Source organism: Prionailurus viverrinus, chromosome E3 (genome assembly GCF_022837055.1).
Source record: "Prionailurus viverrinus isolate Anna chromosome E3, UM_Priviv_1.0, whole genome shotgun sequence".
NCBI lineage: Eukaryota > Metazoa > Chordata > Mammalia > Carnivora > Felidae > Prionailurus > Prionailurus viverrinus.
Window position 1 is genome coordinate 690,136 of NC_062576.1, and position 14,257 is coordinate 704,392.

The window sequence follows — 14,257 nt, forward strand, 5'->3', positions numbered from 1 at the left end:
CAGGGGACAGGCACGTGGCCATCCCTGCCTAGGACGGCGCTGCCCAACACAACAGCTGCTGGCCGTGCGATCCTAGTGAAATTTAAGGTAATTACAAATCAGGGCAACTAGAAAGCCGGTTTCCAGGGCTCTCGGGTCACAGCGTGGATGTGCGACATCCATCATCACGAGCAGCTCTGTTGGCCTGTGCTGACCCAGTCCGTGGCCACGCGCCCCCACCCCGGCCACCATGGCCTCATTCACGTCTGCACTCCCTTCACTCAGCCCAGCAGACACGGCCTCAAGCAACCTGCGTTCCCATTTCCGCGCTGGTTGTTTGTTGGGCTGGGATCAGATGCCCGCGGGCCCAGGCGCATTGTGGGTTCGGGCACTGCCCCTGTCTGTTCCCGGGCCGAGCAGGTCCACGTCCCAGTAGGTGTCTGCAGGATGAATGCAGGAATGCGGCCTCCCGAGGAGAACAGAACCACACAGCTTACAGATCCAAGCCCGCTGTGTCGAGAGCAAGAGCCGGGTCGGAGGCTGGCAGCGTCCATGCACAGTCTTCAGGTAGCACCGAGAGGTTCCCTGCTTTGCCCCGAGAGGGGCTCTGAATCTGGAGCTTAGCCCAGGTGAGGGCTTTTCACCTCTGAAGGGAAAGTCCTTGCAAACCGATGTTCGGAATATTGCCCAAGAGAAGCCACTTCTGGGCTGGGGGCACGAGGCCTGCGTCTGAGGGGAGCTCTGCATGGGGCCCCTCCTCCGAGTACGGGCTGAGACCCCCGGACAGGGAAAGCTCGTGGCCCCTGTGCACAGGGGTGGGGTGTGGGACATCATTGTCACTGGCTCCACAGCAGGAAAAGGAATGGTCCCGGGCTCCCGGACTGCCCCACACCCTGCTTCTGGGGAAAGACAATGGGCCAGGAGGGCAGGGGCAGGAGACGGACGCCAAAAGGGCGGAGGCCCCGCCGGAGGGGCTGCGGGAGCCCAACAGGCAGCCGGGCCGTGGTCGCACTAAGCCAGCCGTCCCAGGGCCAGGACCCCGGGCACGGAGGGGCGTGGGGACAGGAGATGCGGGATTTCTGCTGCCAAGGCCTGGGCGGGACGGCCTTCCCGAAGGGGCAGGAAACAGATGGCCTGACCAGGATGGTCTCTCAGGCTTTCTGGGGGCAGGGAAGGGCCAGGACGAGGGAGGAGGCCCTTGCCTGTGCAGAGATGAAGCTGGTGGGGCTCCAAGTCAGGTCCCCCCTCCCCCGTCACAGGAGGGGCTGGGGGCCATCTCTGACCCAGCACCACGGTCGGCCTGGATAAGGAGAGTGAGGCCGAGAGCAGTCCCGAAGGGGCCAGAGTGGACCGACCGGGCTTCCTCCGATGTCCCGGCTCCGCGGGGATCGTGGGCCAGGGGGTGAGGTTCGGCCTCCACCTCCAGCAGAGGCAGAGGAAAAGGGGGTCCGGGGAGGGGCTCATCACAGTCAGAGGAAGGCTCCCGGCCCCTCTCCCACCACAAGGGCACCCAGTGCAGGCCGCGTTCAGCAGACCACTAACAGCTCTTCTCAGAGTCAAAGACTCACTGGGTCTGAGATGTGGGGCCAGTGACTCACCTTCTCTGAGCCTCAGTTTTTCATCTGCGAAATGGGTGGATAACAACATCACCTCGTAAATTCATCAGGTAAAATTAGCAAGGGCGTGCACACTGCCTGGAACGGAAGAGATAATAAACAGCACAAATTACCGTCATTACGACCGTTTATTTTCCAGTCAAGAAATCCGTAAGAATGCACCAGGGTAAGACACCAACATGCTTTGTGGGGACAAGAAGAGCGACTCCGGGGTCCCACGCGGCCCCTGCGAGGCCTCTGTGAGGTCCCCACACCCATCCTGAAATGGCACGGCCGGGAGACAGAAGCCCCCTACCTCCCCACCAGTCCAGGCCTCGGGCCACCCTTCCCTCCAGCAGGACCCCAAGCCTGAGGCGGATGTCCACTTCTGAAACAGCAAGCCCTTGGCCAGCCCCCCGTGCGAGTCCCCGACCCCGGCCACGCAGGCCCCTTCCCCAAGGTCTCCACGTGGGTCGCCCGTGGGGCCTTGGCCACGGGGAGAATGCCCATTGGTAATGAAGCCTCAGGCAGGCTCTGGTTCCACTGACCGAGGCCGCTGCCCCAGTCTGCGCCCCCAGCCCAGCCTCTGGACACTACAAACTGGGCCTCAGGGGAGACTCCGCCTCCTGGAAGCCCACCAGACAGCACAGGTGATGAGGCCGACTGTCCCTGCCCTCCCTCAGGTGCAGGGACGCCGGGCCGGGACCGGGAAGGGCCCCAAGGGGGCCCACAGGACCTCTGCACGGGCGGACTTGTGCCACAGATGTTTCTTTCTTGGTTCTGCTCATGTCCCTGCTGTCACCTGCCCTGTCCTGTGCTGGCACCTCTGAGCCGGTCCCTAATCTGTCACGTGGTAACAGCCACCCCTTGAAGAGGAGGTGCCCCAAGGCGGTCATCACTCTGGCCGCAGCCCCAGGGCTTGGGGCGGTACCCTTTGAACTTGACTTTCCTGGTCTGTGAAGTTGAGGGAAAGTGACCCACCCAAGACCTGGCTCTAGTTCCTGGCAGAGTGAAGACTCGGGCGGGAGCCTGGGCTCCAGGAGATGCAGCCTCCTCCCCGGCCACCACGTGGGGGGAGGGCGCGTGGGTCCCACGCTGCCCCGGCTACTGCCGAGGGCAGAGGAAGTGGAGGCCAGGCCGGCGACCCTGCAGGAGCCCCAAGCCTTGCGGGTGGCACCTCCCTGCTGGCTGGCAGCCTGGGTCTTGGATGCTGCACAGAAAACAAGCATCGTCACAAAGCGTGGGTGAGACGCCGTCGTCGGTGTAAGTCACAGCGTCTTGGGACCGGCGGGAGGTGTTGGGTGGGGATGTGCCCCACAGGCCAGCCTCTGAGCGAGTTTCTGACCAAGCTGCCACGAGTGGCTTTCCAGGCACTGGATGTCAGTTCCAGGCCCTTCGGCCCTCGGTGAGAGGCCCCCCAGGCGTCCGTCCTGGCACTCTGGTGCCAGGCCTGCCTTGAGAGCAGGGAGCTGGGGTCTACGTGACATGAGAAGCCCACATCATGTCCTGGGGTGGCTGTGACAACAGAAATGCACACCCTCCCAGCTCTGGGGGGGGGGGGGTCCCCAATGGAGGCCGGGCTCCTCCCGGAGGCTCTGAGGGAGAAGCTGTTCCAGGCCACTCCCCTCACCCCCCAGGCTTCGCCGTCCTTAGGGTTCCTCGGCTGTGGACGCCTCCTCCTGACCCCTTCGTCCTTCATCGCACTGCGCTCTCCCTGCGTGCACGTCCGTGTCCAAATCCCCCTTTTATGAGGACACGGTCATGTTGAACTAGGACCCACCCCACTCCAGCATGACCTTGTCTTCATTAATTACATCTGCAATGACCTTATTTACAAATAAGGCCACATTCTGAGGCACTGAGGTTAGGGCTCCAACACATGAATCTGATGGTGCAAAGGCAGCAAGGTGGGGGGCTGGGGGGGGGGCTTCTGTTTCTCAGGACGCCCCAGCCTTAGGAAAACCGAGACAGGTCAGAGGAACCCGGCTTTCCTGGAACGCAGATCTCAGGGCAGAGCCCACAGGCACAAGCTTTATTGTGGGCACAGCCCCAGGGCAGGTGGCTGGTTCCTGGGTGAGAAGCAGCTTCCCCAGAAAACAGCCTATCATCAGCCCCGTCGGAGCCCTGGCCTCACCTGCCGACAGGTAGAGAGGAATTCACCCGTGTCCCTGGGCCCACTAGCAACACGGCTCGTGGGGTGTTAACCTCCACAGCCCTACAGGGGGTTCCCTCAGCCCCTGGGGAGGCGGGGGCTCTGGGCCACGGGAGGGCAGCACAGGCAGGAAGGCGGGGGCTGCTCCATGCAGAGCCCATCCCAGCACCCGGCTGCACTCACTACACCAGAACCTCCAACCCCCATGTGGACCCTCCAAGTTCTCCTTGCCCCCCCCCCCGCCCCTCTTTGCACCACCCACCGAGCCGAATGAAGGCCAGGCTTCCCCAGGCAGCAGGAGGGCTCTCCTCACTCCTCTCCAGCTCAGAGTGACCCTGTGGCCACCTCGTCGGCTCAGAGCTGCCGTGGTTCCCACCCCGGGAGTTTCCCGTGAGACGTGCAAGTCACGGGAGGACAAGGTTTGAAGGAACCAGGTAGGTGGCATCAGAGGCCACCTCTCGGGGCCCCCGAGCCTCCCGTGCTTTTCAGGCCTTGAGCACTCGTGGACCTTGCCTCCGAACAGCCCGGTGGCGCAGGGACCCTGACAGGGGAGGGTGCTAAAGCAAAGCCAAGAGACCTGCCAGGGTCCTCTTCCAGAAGGACGTCGGGAGACGTGGGCCCAACAAGACAGGGTCCACTCCCAGAAGGACGTCGGGAGACGTGGGCCCAACAAGACGCCTGAGAGCCGCCAGCTCCTTTCCACGGAGCACAGGTGCAAACCCAGGAAATAAAAAAGGCAACGAAAGGAGAGTTCCAGGTGGGACCTGGGCAGGGTGGTCAGGAACCCCAGGACTGGAGAGGCGGTATAGACTGGGTGCCTTCCCACGCCCCGCCAACGGGACCCAGGGGCCACAGCCCGGCACCTCCTGGTGTCCAACCAGAAGCAAAGTGTTCATAGCACATCAGCTGGAGCCCAGTGCTCCCACCCTGGAAAGACCCCTGTCCCCTCAGGCCAGATCCCTTCCCACGAAGACACACTAGGGGGCCCCAGCAAGGGGATCCCCACATCAACAACCGGCCCGGCAGCTCCCTGCCCAGAGCCACAGGGGGCGTGGGGAAGCCCCTCACCTCAGGAAGGCCCAGGATGCCCCAGAGGCCCCAGATAAACCGAGGAAATCCGAATAACACCACAAACGCTCTGAAAACTGAGACGTCATCAAGTTCAGCCACGGCATGGGCCCAGACCGCGTGATAACCCTGGACAGGGCAGCAGCAGGCTACAGTGAAATGTTTACAAAGACTCCGCCACAGCGTGCAGGGTACGACCGAGAATCACAGCCCAGGTGAGAAGACACGTAGCTGCAACCAACACCAAGAGGGACAAGATGCCGGAACTTTCCGGCGAGGGTTTCGGCGTGGCCACGTGGGAACGCTACGGGAAAGCACTTACCAGTCCTCCTGGAGCAAATGAAAGCATAGAAAACCCCAGCAAAGGAATGGAAATTATATGAAAGGACCAAACGGAAACGACAGAACTGATAAGCGTAGTTACAGAAGCAAAAACTCAGCAGACAGGCTGAGTAACAAAGAGGAGACGAGGAGGACACAGTCTGTGCGTCTGGAGACAAGTCAACAGAAACAGCCCCACGTGAGCCACAGAGAGCACGCAGACCCAGGAAAACCCAACAGACCCCCAGGGCCAGGGGAGCGATCGCAGGGACCCACCAGTTTCCGGAAACTGTGCGCAGCTAGAAGATGTTCAAATGAGCACTGAGTGCAAACTCGTCGCATCTGGTCAAAGACAGAAACCCACGGTGTGAGCGGTGACGAAGGCACCACATGTGGTGCGTGGTCTGGACAGGGCAGTGCTCGGAGGGAGAGTTACAGCGCTGCGTACCCCCCAGACAGCACCCCCAGGCCCCCGCGGACCCCGCTGCAAGAAGCCGGACACGAGGACAGTCAGAGGCGCAAGACCAGCCACGGGGTGGGGCGGAGGTCGGCGAGGAAGACGGGGAAGCTGACAAAAATGGAAGAGACAGGGCAGAGCCTCCGCTCCCGGGTCGGCCAGGGCCCGTCACCGGCTCCCGCAGCCTCGCCAGGACAAGAGAGGGCGGTGAGTCACTGCTGGTGAGTTCTGCACCCCAGAAGGAGCAGACCATCGATAAGCGCTAAGCATCAATACTCAACCGAGACGGAAGAGGTGAATCCAGCAGTCCCATAACCAAGGGAGACTGGATCCATAGTTCAAAAGCTCCTAAAACAGGAACCTCCCGGATCTGATGATTCTACTGGAGAATTCTACTAAACATTTCAAAAGCTCTTAAAACAGGCATCTCCTGGATCTGATGATTCTACTGGAGAATTCTACTAAACATTTCAAAAGCTCTTAAGACAGGCATCTCCTGGATCTGATGATTCTACTGGAGAATTCTACTAAACATTTAAAGAAAGAGGGGTGCCTGGGTGGCTCAGTCGGTGGAGCATCCGACTTCAGCTCAGGTCATGATCTCAAGGTTCGTGGGTTCGAGCCCCGCGTCGGGCTCTGTGCTGGCAGCTCGGAGCCTGGAGCCTGCTTCCGATTCTGTGTCTCCCTCCCTCTCTGTCCTTCCCCCCCTCCGTCTCTCCCTCTCTCTCTCAAAATAAATAAACTTAAATAAAATAAAATACAAAAGAAAGAAATAGTAGCACAAGTTTACACAATTTCTTCTAGAACATGGAGGAAGAGGAAAAAGGCTCTTCAACCTATGTTATGAAGCTGGTGTTATCCTGATACCAACACTAGACAAAGACAAAAAACCCAAAAAACAAAAACCACTATTAAGCACGATCTCTCCTGAACACATTGCAAAAATCCGCTGCAAAATCTAAGCAAACCAAGTCAAATGAGGCATAGAAAGAATGCTATACACGACCAAGTGGGGTTCATCCCAAGTACTCCAGGCTAGTTCAACGCTTAGAAATCAGAGAAAGGATTCGCCACATCAACACGCTGAAAAGAAAGATAATGTGACCCTATCAAACTACACAGAAAGTGCATCTGACAAAAGCCATCACCCATCCCTAACGAGGACCCTCGGCAAGTCAGGGTCAGAGGGACATTTCTCGGCTCGCTAAGTATTCAGTATGGTTCCCAAGGTTGGAAACCATCTCGGACGGCCGCAAATGTCATGGATGATGAAGAAAACCCCAGATACAAACAAACGAAGAGTCATCATTTTTGAGCACTTACTATGCTCCAGGTGCAGCCCGGGCACTGACACGATGGCCGCCCCAGGGGGAGAAATAGTCCCAGTTCACAGACACAGACGCTGAAGCGTTGATGGGCCCCACGTCAACGGGGGCTCAAGTCCAGGCTTTGCCCTGCCCTGTGATTTCCAGTCCTGAGCCCTGGGAGGGAGCTCATTGTCCTTAACTGGATTCCAGCTCCCAACGCAGTCAGAGTGGCTGAGCCTTGCCCTGGACACACACGGTGCCACCACGGTGGGGACAGAGGGCAGAGCAGGCCCACGGACCTGGGCAGGAGGGAGCACCCCCCTTTCAGGAGAGGCCCCGGCTCGGCAGCAGACGGACGGGCAGGGTTCCCCGGCAGGCAGGGCGTCTGGCCGCTTGTGGGAACGTGGAGGTCAGGGAGGCCCCACCAGAGGGCCGTGGCTCAGCGTCCCTGACACGGGATGGCTGCTGCCCTCTCAGCAGGCCGGGCAGTGAGATGCCCTCGGACTGTGACGTACGCACTATGGCAGAACACGAAGGTTTGCCCCAGTGGGTGGTGGCTTAGGGGAATCTGTGTCACCCCCCCGAGTGTGCTACCAATCGCTCACACTAATGATCACTGAGGCCCCCTGTCCCACCCCAGCCCACGTAGGCCTGGAACAGCCTCTTAGGCGGGCAGCAAGGCCTGAGTCCTGGGTCCTACTGGCAGGACTTTGTGAAGGCCGATGGATCTACATGACAACGGGCTGGGACAGAGACCAGGGAAGGGAGCCCCTCAGCTCACAGGAGGCCTGGGGTGGGGGAGGAAAAGGTGAGGAAGAGGGGCCACCTTCAAGGACACAGGGAAGGTGAGTTCTCTGATCACTGCTGTCGCTGGGCTGGGCAGCTCCTGGGACCAGGTCCTTAGGAGCAGGAATCACGGGCCCGCGGTTCTCGGCTCAGAGCTCAGGACGCGGCTCGCGCTTGGACCTGAGACAGGAGCAGCTACTCGTAGCCCTGACTTTCCAGAAACCATTCGCCAGGGCTGGGATTCATCCTGCCCCACTCAAGCTTGCAAGGAGACCCCAGCCTCCCTCCAGAGCCCTCCCCTGCTCACTGCTCCTATCCTGGGTGTAGAATGGACAGAGACCTGGGAGGCTAGGAGGGCGTCAGAAATTGAGAGGGAGATTTATCACTGGGGCCCCCCTTCTCTTCCAGTCCCTTGGCTGCAGGGTAGGGACTCTGGATCCATGTCCCCGAGGAAGTGACAGCTATGTCTGCCCCGCTTCCCACCCCCCACCTCCCCCGCCCACCAAGGAAGGCCGGAGTCAGCTACCAGCCCCGTTTGAGATGTCACAGAAAAGAACACCCACACGATGCCCCAAGGAGGCGGCCTCAGGCCCTCTGGAGTTTCCTCGCCCTGGATCCCCTTCAAAAAGCCATCCCTGCAGGGAGCTGCCCCGACCACGGGATCCTGGGCCAGATCTGCGTTGAAGGGAGCCGGCACGGCAGACAGGGGGCTCTTCAGGCCGCTCGTTACGGGATGCTCGTTACGCAGCAGTGGCACTGGAACAGCACAACTCCTCCCTCACACGCAAGGCCGCCTGCCTGGGGCTGAGCCCTGGGTTCGCTGCCCCCAAGCGTTGGCTTCTGGGCGGGTGAGTCTCGGGCAGTTCGTACCAGCAGCACCCCCGAGGCCCTGCCCATAATTGTGGGTCCCTTCTTCCTGCTCTAACAGGCGGGCACGGCTCGCTGCGGTGGCCCTGAGGGACGGAGCCCTGCCGTCCTGGAGGACCGCGGTCTGGGGTGCTGTGTGAGGCACAGTGCACAGCCTGGGAGAGGACCCCAGGGCTAGACTTACAGCAAACCTGAGCCCCCCAAGCTTGCACCTCTCTGACCCACCCCCCCCTTGCCATTCGGGGCTGCCGTGCCGGCCCGTGTCGCCTCCTTGAGCACCTCCAGCTCCAGGCCATCTTGGGGCTTTAGCACTTGTCATTCTCCCCCCAGAGGCCCCGCTCACGCCCCGGCCACTCGCGTACACGGTCTCCCTCCTTCCCCACGTTAGCCTGCCTCTCCACACCCGACACGGCCTGTGGCGGCTTCGTTCATCCGCCTGCGGCTTCGCCCACCGGCCAGTGAGTTTCTTGGGAGCAGGGACCAAATCTTCTTGGCCATCTTATAACCTTGGGGAAGTGCCAGGCCGGATAAACACAGGGCACCAGATAAATATTGTTGGAGGCACAAATGAATGAATGGGTGGTTCGTAGCAGGGGGAGTGACACGGTCTGATTTGCATTTCGAAGGAGCACTCGGCGCAAGGCAAGCCTACGGACGGATACGGGAGATAGAGCACGCCGTCAGGGTGCGAGAGGATGGAGGCCGGGCCGGACCGGTGCTCCCGGGGGCTGTCAGGGAGGACACGTGACACCGTGCGCTTGCCAGAACCCGCAGAACTGGATGGACGTCAGAGACAGCCCCTATGTAAAGTGCGGGCTCAGCTAACAAGAACAGGGCGACATCCGTTCATCAGTCGTGCCCGTTAAGAGCGTCCGACGTGGGGCGCCTGGGTGGCGCAGTCCGTTAAGCGTCCGACTTCAGCCAGGTCACGATCTCGCGGTCCGTGAGTTCGAGCCCCGCGTCAGGCTCTGGGCTGATGGCTCAGAGCCTGGAGCCTGTTTCCGATTCTGTGTCTCCCTCTCTCTCTGCCCCTCCCCCGTTCATGCTCTGTCTCTCTCTGTCTCAAAAATAAATTAAAAACGTTGAAAAAAAATTTTTTTTTTAAAAAAAGAGCGTCCGACGTTAACAACCAGGGAAACCACCTGTGTGTGGTGGGGTGGGAACTCCATACTTGCTGTTCAACTTTTCTATGACCCTAAACCCGCTCTAAAAAAAAGGATGTCTATTAACCTCTTACAATCTCGGGGAGACGACAACGAGGCCACTCTGTCCCCACCAGAAGGGTTCAAATAAAAACAGATGTTGGTGAGGCTGGGGGAAAGCCCCACGCCGTTGGGAGGCGCCTGCAGCCCCCACAGAGCACCAGCAGCGGCCCCGCGGCCGGCCGAGGGGAGAACACAGGAGGACGCCGCGTTTCCCACGGAAACGCGTGGGTGCCTGTGTTCATCAAAAGTGCGCGCACGGAGATGATTCAGGCGTCTCACCAAAGACGACCGGCCCGGAAGCCGTAGAGGTGGGCGTTTCCTACGGCCGAGCCCACGCAGAAGTGGTAATGAATGAACGCGGCGGCACGTGGATAGATTTCATAAACATCAGACTGAGTGATGGGAACCAGACACAAGGACACGCTGCCTCGTTCTATTTATATGAAGTGCCAAACGGTCCAAACCACCGTGTGATGATAAAAGTCGGTTGTGGCTGGAGCAGAGAGGAGGCGGCGGTGGGCCGGCCGCGGTGCCCTCTGAGTTCAGCCCGGGCCCCTCCTTCCCTCCCCTGCCTCCCCTCCTCCCTCACCCTGTCCTCCGCTTGCCTGCTCCTCCCAGCCCCCTCTTCTTGGGGAGCACGGCAAAGGCCAGCGGTCCCTCCAGGGAACTGGCCTCACTGGGCGAGGACTTTTTGAACCAGACTTCAGAGTGGAATTTTTTCCCCTCTCAAAATAGAGAGGAATTGGCTGTCCAGCAGTTAAAGATAGAATCCTGCGGCAAAGGCCAAGGTCTGAGCCCCTGTCCCAGCTGGCCGCAGAGAGGGGTGTGGAGGCCTGGCCCCACTGCTCAGGGGACTCAGGGGTTTGCTGTCCCAGCTGCAGCTGGCACCGAGTCAGGTGACCAGTACCCCCCACCAGCATGGGCCGGGGACTCGAGCAGTCAGGGGGAGGGCCAGCTTGCTTCCACAGAGGTGTTACAGGGGGTTTCCTGGAGGAGAGGACCCCATGGAGGCAACAAAGTGGGCTGGGAGCAGGAAGTGGCTGGCAGCTCAGGGCCTGGAGCACAGGAGAGCGGATGGGCAGTGGGGGGCAGGTCAGGAGAAGCCCTGAATGTCAACTCAAGGAGGTGCGCTTTGCGTGTGGGCGGGGAGGGGCCGCCGAAAGGCTTGCAGCTGGGGCATGAGGGCCACTGGGCAATGATGCCTGCCCAAGGCGAAGGTAGTCCCCTGGGAGTGGGGTCCAGCCTGGGTGTAGAGCTGGGGGGTGCTGGGGACACTGGGCACAGCTGACCAGAGCGAGGCTCCCCACACTCCGCACTCCGGGTGGGGCTTCTGAAGGCAAGCTCTGGTGCATGGTGGGGCCTCCCGTCCCGTCCCGTAAGGGCCACACCCACCCTGGGGCCAGGTGGCAGTCCCCGGGGCAGCTCAGGGCCGACCTTCTGACCAAGGACAGGCTTACAGCCGCCATCCCAAGTAAGGACAGGTTCTTCTCTCGGGAAGCCCGTCGCTGTGGAATGTGTGTGTGTGATAGCCCGTCCCCACCAGGGGCCTAGGTGGAGGGCGGGACACCTGTGGGCTGTGTGGCCACCTCAGCTCAGTGCTCCGATGGGCTATGCCCGTGCTGCCAGCCCGTGGGCCTGGACCCGCCTCTCAGGGCCACTGCTTTCCCAGGGCCAGGCAGGGAGGTGGCCGTGCACCTGAGCCACCAGGACGTAGGCACTGGAGCGACAATGGGGAGGGGCAGGTCCGCGCCACGTGTGGGCTCGGGGCACTGGCTTCCCTTCCCACAGCGCGTCCCCCTTGGCTTGGTGGCCAGAAGCCCCCCCCCCAGGGGCTTCTCTCCGAGCAGGAGACGATTGTGTGGCCCACGTGGGCAGGAAGACCAGGAGGTCTCCAGCTGGACCCTACCCCGAATTCCATGGGCTCATGGTCACCGCTGTGCGCGGGGGGAGGGCGTACCTCCCCAAGGGAGCTGGGAAGGGGAAACTGAGGCTCGGCAAGGGCCGCTGAGGGTGCCACGTGCTGTGCTGTGCAGTGTGGGGGCCCCCGGGGGACGGTCCCCGTGCAGCCCGGCTGGGCGCCGGCCCCAGGCTCTGCTCCAGTGTCCCCATCACAGACTGACTCCGCCAGGCCCCTGCCCCTCACAGAACCTCTCCCCAGACCCCCAGGCAGAGCCGGGCAGGCCAGCACCCGGGGAGAAGTGGTGCCCACTCCCAACACGGCTGGCCTCAAGCTACCAGGGACGTCAGTGAGGGCAGACTTGAGACGGAGGCTCCTTCCCCCTGCAGGTGCGCTAGATGGGGTTCCTCTACTCAGCGATGGTGGCTGTGAGCCGTGGCCGGGACCAAGCCAGACTTACACCCATCTTGTCAGGAGTTTTACTGGAGCACAGCCGTGCTGGTCAGTGACATAAAAATAAGTAATTGATGTGGTAACTAAATATCGTAAAATAATTCAGAAGGGATGTGTTGTAAGTATTTATTAGCTCTTTCAAAACCAGCTTTGTTAGGGCGCCTGGATGGCTCAGCCGGTTAAGCGTCTGACTTTGGCTCAGGTCATGATCTCCTGGTTTATGGGTTCGAGCCCCGTGTCGGGCTCTGTGCTGACAGCCCAAAGCCTGGAGCCTGCTTCGGATTCTGCATCTTCCTCTCTCTCTCCCCCTCCCCCACTTGTTCTCTCTCTCTCTCTCTCTCTCTCTCTGTCTGTCTCTCTCAAAAATAAGAACTTTGTTGAATTACAATTATCATCCAATAAACCACACATGTTTAAAGTATAAAATTGATAAGTGACACGTTAGGCATGCATGTTATTTGCACAAACACGTGTCTGTGAAACCATCCCCACAATACAAGAATGAACACATCCATCACCTCAGTGTGACCTACGTTTGAATTTCCTAGAGTTTTGTACAAACAGAATCATAGAATTTGAAATCTTTCTGCCTTCTTTCACTCAACATAATCATTTAGAGATTCGTCCGTGTGCTGGCATGTGTCTTTCCTTTCATGCTGCTGAGTACTATTCCGTGACATGACCGTGTTAGCACGTTTTCCATATTCGCCCGCCGGTAGAGACCCGGGTTACTGGGACTATCACAAATACAGTTGCTGTGAACATTTCTGCACAAGTCTTTTTTTATTTTATTTTTTAATTTTAGAGACAGAGAGCACATGATTGGGAGAGAGACAGAAGGAGAGGGAGAGTGAATCCCAAGTAGGCTCCCTGCCCAGCACAGAGCCTGACACGGGCCTCAACCTTGCGACCATGAGATCATGACCTGACCCTAACTCAAGAGTCAGCCGTTCAACCCATGGAGCCGCCCAGGCACCCCTGTGCACGCACAAGTCTTCTCGTAGGAATGTATGCCGTCCTTTCTCTCGGGCAACTAGCTGAACCATGTGGCAGGTGTAGGGTTCAGCTTTGCAAAAACTGCCAGACTGTTTTCCAAAGTGTTGTTAAAACCTTCCCACCTCTCAGTCGGTTGAGCTTCCGACTTCGGCTCAGGTCATGATCTCACGGTCTACGAGTTCAAGCCCCATGTCGGGCTCTGGGCTGACAGCTCAGAGCCTGGAGACTGCTTCGGATTCTGTGTCTCCCTCTCTCTGACCCTCCTCCGTTCATGCTCTGTCTCTCTCTGTCTCAAAAATAAATAAATATTCAAAAAAATTTTTAAACCTTCCCACCAATAATATATAAGACACCCAGTTTCTCCACATCCTCGCCAACACTTGGTATCATCAGTCTTTTTAATTTTAGCCATTCTCATAAACGTGGGGTCTATCTGTCACCTCTACTTTTTAATTCCCAAATGGCCACTGAGGTTGAGTATCTTTCCATGTGCTTATTTGCCACCTGTGTATCTTATTCTTATAGACCTTCTTTTCTTCTTGGGTTGCTTATATTTTTATCATTGAGTTTTGAGAAGTTTTATATACTCTGGATACAAGTCCTCTATCAGACATGTGGTTTGCCAAGATCCTGCTCCAGGCTGTAGTTTCTTCTCTTCCTCTCAACGGTGTCTTAGAAAACAGAAGGTTTGGAGCACCTGGGTGGCTCAGTCAGTTAAGCATCCGACTTTAGCTCAGGTCATGATCTCGCGGTCCGTGAGTTCGAGCCCCGCGTCGGGCTCTGTGCTGACACTCAGGGCCTGGAGCCTGTTTCAGATTCTGTGTCTCCCTCTCTCTCTGACCCTCCCCCATTCATGCTTTGTCTCTCTCTGTCTCAAAAATAAATAAATGTTTTAAAAAAAATTTTTTTAAAGAAAACAGAAGGTTTTTACTTGTCAGAAATTCAATTTTTTATAAAGCCAACTTTTTCTTACCAAAGACTACGATTTGGGTGTCATATCTAAACAATCTTTGCCTAGCCCAAGGTCACAAAGCTGTTCCTCTAGGACTTTCATAGTTTTTGACTTTATATTTAGGTCTTTGATCTATATTGAATTAATATTTGGATAGCTGAAATGCACAGGTCAAAGTTTTATAGTCAGGTTAGTGATGGATGGGAGGAGAGATGGTAGGAA